Below are 5,169 nucleotides of genomic sequence, written 5' to 3' on the forward strand. Positions count from 1 at the left end.
CCAGGCACCCTCCAGCCAGCAGGGTTTTTAAAAAATACAAATTAGGGGCTCCAGTCATGATCTGTTCAAGCCCCGCATTGCGCTCTCTGCTGTCAGTACAGAGGTCACTTCAGATCTTCTGTCTCCCTCTCTCTCTGCCCCTCTCCCATGTATGCGAGCACGCTCTCTGAAAAATAAACATTAGAAAAAATACAAAATTAGCTGATACTAAAATTTACATGGAAATGCAAAGACTGAATAGCTGAAACAATTTTGAAAAAGAACAAAGTTGCATGACTTATAGTACCCTATTTCAAAACTTATTAAAAAGCTACAGTAATCCGGACAGTGTAGTATTGAGTACAGCAACAGACCTACACATACGGTTAACTGATTTTTACAAAGGTGTCAAACCAATTAGATGGATAATCTTTTTCAACAAATGAAGATGGAACAACTGGAGAGCCATATGCAGTAAATAAGCAAACTTTGACTCTTACACCATACGCAAAAAATTAACTAAAAAATGAATCCTAGATCTAACTGTAAGAGCTAAGACTCTTAAACTTCCAGATGAAAACAGAGGGGAAAATCTTTAACACTTTTAAGTTAGGCAAAGATTTTTAAAATAGGACACAGAAAGCACAAAGCATAAAAGAAAGCAAATGGACATGCTAGACTTCATCAAAATGAAAACCTTGTGTTCTTTACACACCATTGGCTGGTTGTTGAGACCAGACTATAGGGGAGAATGGTAGAATCAGGGAGACTAATTAGGAGGCTACTGTGATTGTCAGCCGGCAATGATAGCATCAGTGGAGGTGGTTAAGAAATGGTCAGATTCCTGTCACATCTCAAAGGTGGAGAATGTAGGATTTGCTGATGGATTGTAAGTGGGATGATAGAGAAAGAGGAGTCCAGGATCACTCCAAGGATTTGCTGAGATTGGGAAGAGCAGGTGTGGAGGAGGAAAGGCTATGTTCTGAGAAGCCTATTTATTAGACAGCCAAGTGTAGAAGTTCAGGGACGCTGCAGGATATAAGGTCTGGAGCTCAGAAAAGTAAGGCTGGAGAAACTCATTTGGAAGTCACCAGGAAATTTCTTGCCTCCTTACAGTCTGTTGTTTTCTCTATGAAATGAGAACAATAGTAGTACCTCCTTTTTAAGGAGTATATTAAGGATAAAAACGAACAGAGTAAGCACAGAACACGTATTTAATTCTTGACAACTTCTTGTTTTTACACTGACGTTTATTCATTCCATGGACAAAACATGTACCTGGCACAGCGATTCTGAGCGTGGTCTCTGCCGTGGACTCGTGGATTCAGGCCCTTCCCTCGTTAGTTACCTGGGTGATGCATCCCTCAGTTTTCTGATCTGTAAAAAAGGCATAACTACAAACCTACACACAGGGTTGTTGGGGAAATTAATTGAGATAATCGAGCATAATCTGTGTAAGTGCTCGGCAAAGTTACTTATCTATTAGCGGAAAATGAATAATGCATTCATCTTCTGAGTAAATCGGTCGCGTCTTCCTTGCTGAGAAACCCTCCCAAAGAGCCTCGCCCCCAGAAGAGCTCGCAGAGCGCCTCTCCACACCCAGCCGGTGGCTGCTCCTTGGTCGGCCCGCCGCGGTCGGAGCCGAGCCCTGACGCAGCTCACCGCGTCATTTCCCGACTTTGGATGTCTGAGCTCCAGCGGGAATAGCGAGTCGGCTTCATTTGTGAGCCCAGGGCGGAGTCCCAGACGTTCAGCGAGTGCGGAACACGGGCGGAAGGCTGCTCTCTTCCCGGCAAGAAGGCAGCGACTCCGCACGCGCTTAGAACTCAGAGCCTGACGTGCCTCCCGGTGCCTGAGGGCAGACGGACTACAACTCCCAGAGGTCTGCGCGGGCGCGTTGCCGCAGTGGTCGGGCGTGGCCGCCAAGGGCGAGGCCTATAAAAGCCCTCTCCCAACGCTCCGACGTCCCTTTTCCCAGCCGCCGTGCAGGGGTAGTCGTGCGTCGCTGTCTCCGACCTGCTGCAAGTCACGCGCATTCTTCCACTTACCCTACCGTAGCTTGGCCGCCACCGGCCCCTCACTCGCCCGGGCTGCCTCCCGTGGCTGAGGGATGTTAAGCGCGGCTCTCAGTTGCCGGGCCTCCCGGCCTGCTGGGACCGAGGTCCAGGAGGCCTGGTCGGCCGCATGCGCGATGAGAGGGGCCGGACCCCGAGAGGGCCGCGCCTGCTCCCGCCTCGGCCCGCGCTGTGACGGGTGAGTAACGCGGCCAGGCAGTGGGGTGCGGGGCAGTCTTGGGCCTGTAGTGGCCTAACTAGGGAGACGCCGCGTGGTGGTGTCAGCGGGATCGGAAACGGCCCATTACAGCTACTTATTGGGCGACCTTGGGGAAGTGACTTTACCTGTTATCTGGCTGCAGGACATGTTAAGGAATTCATGCAGGTGGATAAAAAGAGATTTTTGGAGTTCGAGTCCTTAGAACCTATTTTAAATTCCAGTTGTGTGGCTTTTCTACACTGATTGGCGACTTTCAGTAAATAGCTTAATTTAAACCTGTCCGTAAAACGGATGATAAAATGGTCCTGTAAAGATTAAATGAGACAAAACACTGGTACATAACAAAAATGAAGAGGAAGTTGGGACCTGGTAGTAGGATATCTGTTCTCTTATTTGGTCTCCAGCATGTCTCAGTAGGTGAATTTCAGTTATGCAATAGTGCACAGGATTTAGGGGAGTCTGAGGGTTGGACAGCATTTGTGGCAGTCCTGAGACCTAAATTGCCCTGTGGCCCTTATCGAAGCTGCAGCTGCTTCCACATAGCTGCTGTGGTCAAAAAGGAGCCCAGAGTGACAGTTTTCCTTGACGGTCGCCGTTCTGTTTGCTGTAACTGATCTGCAACATATCAGGAAAAGACAATTCCCATCGTACCTGCCATTTCTCCGGTATAGGTGGAATCCTTTATTACAATAGACAGGTTTCCAGAGGCCAACAGAAATGCTCTGTTGATGGGTCTTGCATAGAGTTGCTAGAATAAAACTTCTGAGAAGTAGATTGCTGAGATGAAGAACAAGTATGGAGGGGCAGGCAGTGGGAATGGGTTGGACATGTGTGCTGGGAAAATCCAGTGGCAAGTGGCACAGATCTTAACAGTGCTTTGGGTCACTGCCCTGAAAAGCTTAAGGCATAAGTACCAGGGTCAAAAGCCAGTCAAACATTTTGATTCTCAAGACCAGAAGGGAACAATGTCATTCAGGACAACTGTGTTCTCGTCTTAGTTGTGCCAGATGAAGATTCCAGGAGGACTCTGAGGTTGAGCTTTCTGGTGAGGATTCTGTGGTCATGACTGTGATGGAACACAACCATCTCAGGACCCGGTAGGTTTCTGGGAACTGCCTGGTGGGTCGGTACAGCATGTTTCCAAGGGCTGTGGCCGGTTGTGGCCATGGGATCTCCAACTGCATGCGAGAGCAACCTGGAGAGACTTTGACAGCACAGGTCAGCATAATACCTGCAGCTGCCACTCGCCTTTCCTATAAACGGCTTGGGACCTGGGCTGGAAGCCTTCTAAGTGAGTCCGGGTGTTTTCCATAAACTACCACGTAGATGGTAGATGGGTATTTCGATCAACTTTTTCGTTTAGAGCTTTCACCCTTTTTTCTGCAGGTTGCCCCCAAGTGTCCTGGCAGTATCTGCTACTGAAGAATCTGAAGTTACCAGGTTGTTGCTGTGCTTTAGATAAGGTAAAGTTAGATGTTGAAGACATCCTGACCCTCCGGTTCCCTTTCCCATCGGATCTGAACACTGGTCTTGGTGGTCGTAAAAGGAGGAAAAAGAACACTGAAACTAGCCTCCCAGTGCTTATCGTCTGGTATATAGCTTGGAGGCTAGTTTCAAACAAGATTTGAATTCTCTTTGATCTCCTCCCCTGTAAAATGGGATAATCTTAGGCTTAAAGGGAGGATGTCGGTGAAGGTCTGGGCAGTTGTAGTGATGGCTGACTTAATGCTTCTGAATTTGATCAACATGAATGTCCTTCTTGCCTCTTGGTTGAGAGTGTCCTGTTTTTTGTTTTTTTTTAAAGATCTGTTACCAGTAAAGCTGTCCTTATCTGTGATTATGGATCTATAGTTGGGTAAGTTGGCTACCTAAACTTCACTGTAGCTTCCTTGCAGCGCCAAGCGGTGGAGTGTTGTAAACCCTAAGTAGTGTAGTGAATCATGAGGCAGCCTAGGCCTGTATGAAAGAAAGTCTTAGCTTTTTAATACTACATCACTTACACCTATTAGCTGTTCATGGCCAGAAGAGAAAAATGTTTGGTGTGATTTGGTCTGTTAGATTTGCCTATCCTGTTGGAAGGCCAGGAAGAGCACAACGTGCTGTGAGTAGAAAGTACCAGATGCCAAAGCCCTGCACCTTCAGCAGCAAAGGCTGATTGCTTTGAATGTGCAGTCGTGGTTTGAGCTCCTGCTCTGAGGTTTGGGGAAACCTCAAACCGTGGGATCGTACTGGCCCCTTTCCTGGAAGTGTGGGAGATGGGTTGGGCAGAAACGAGTAGTTCATCTAGTTCAGGGTATGTTTTGTTAGGCTGACTGGTCCAGGATGAAACCTAATCTGAGTGGACATCTATGGATGATAAATGCGGATATGGGACTGAGACCAGTTTGGGAAAAATGTCTGGGTGGCATTAATTAATTGGGGGAATATTAACACACTGGCATACACTTCCTTTTCAGGAGACAGACCTTATGGGAAGAGGCAAGCTAAAAGATAACAGGTTATTTTCAATGGAAAACCATGACCTCTGTATTTCTGCTAATGCTGGCATGTGGTTATGTAAGTGACCAATAAAAGACTTAAAGTATGCTTGTGTCCATATTCTTGATGTCCCTCAAGCTGCTGGTTATTCCCCATTACGGCGTTAAACTCTTTATTTTTATTTTTTATCCTTTTTTTAATTAAAGGATAATATGATGAGTTCTGTAACTTCCCATTTATATAAATGTCTCCTTCAGTAAGCCTGAAAATTCAGGCTGAGCCTAAGACTGGTGTTCCTTAAAAAAAAAAAAATGTTTATTAGAGGGAGAGAATCTTAGGCTCCACGGAGCCCAGTGCAGGGCTCAGGGCTCGATCCCATGAGTCAAAACCAAGAGTTAGACTTTCAAACCAAAACCAACTGAGCCACTAACAGAAAAG

General features: G+C 46.7%; 2 long non-coding RNA genes and 4 other non-coding genes across 6 annotated transcripts; 5 read left to right on the plus strand and 1 right to left on the minus strand.

Annotated features, from left to right (window-relative positions):
* Positions 1-126: 126 nt before the first annotated feature.
* LOC124515508 (uncharacterized) lies at positions 127-1,856 on the minus strand. Its single transcript, XR_006962828.1, has 3 exons — positions 1,642-1,856; positions 1,258-1,356; positions 127-166 (listed from the first exon to the last, which is right to left on the minus strand). It is a non-coding gene; the product is annotated as an uncharacterized LOC124515508 (long non-coding RNA).
* A 31-nt stretch (positions 1,857-1,887) lies between these two features.
* On the plus strand, positions 1,888-4,839 carry LOC124515507 (uncharacterized). Its single transcript, XR_006962827.1, has 5 exons — positions 1,888-2,232; positions 3,252-3,350; positions 3,640-3,716; positions 4,058-4,108; positions 4,710-4,839. It is a non-coding gene; the product is annotated as an uncharacterized LOC124515507 (long non-coding RNA).
* On the plus strand, positions 2,760-2,894 carry LOC124516816 (small nucleolar RNA SNORA16B/SNORA16A family). Its single transcript, XR_006963205.1, has one exon. It is a non-coding gene; the product is annotated as a small nucleolar RNA SNORA16B/SNORA16A family (small nucleolar RNA).
* Positions 3,384-3,514, plus strand: LOC124516831 (small nucleolar RNA SNORA44). The gene has a single exon (XR_006963219.1). It is a non-coding gene; the product is annotated as a small nucleolar RNA SNORA44 (small nucleolar RNA).
* Positions 3,744-3,876, plus strand: LOC124516833 (small nucleolar RNA SNORA61). The gene has a single exon (XR_006963221.1). It is a non-coding gene; the product is annotated as a small nucleolar RNA SNORA61 (small nucleolar RNA).
* LOC124516845 (small nucleolar RNA SNORD99) lies at positions 4,565-4,638 on the plus strand. The gene has a single exon (XR_006963234.1). It is a non-coding gene; the product is annotated as a small nucleolar RNA SNORD99 (small nucleolar RNA).
* Positions 4,840-5,169: the final 330 nt, after the last annotated feature.

Source organism: Lynx rufus, unplaced genomic scaffold, assembly GCF_022079265.1.
Source record: "Lynx rufus isolate CCGP_SWC_20201006 ecotype Redwood Valley unplaced genomic scaffold, mLynRuf1.p SCAF_2, whole genome shotgun sequence".
Lineage (NCBI taxonomy): Eukaryota > Metazoa > Chordata > Mammalia > Carnivora > Felidae > Lynx > Lynx rufus.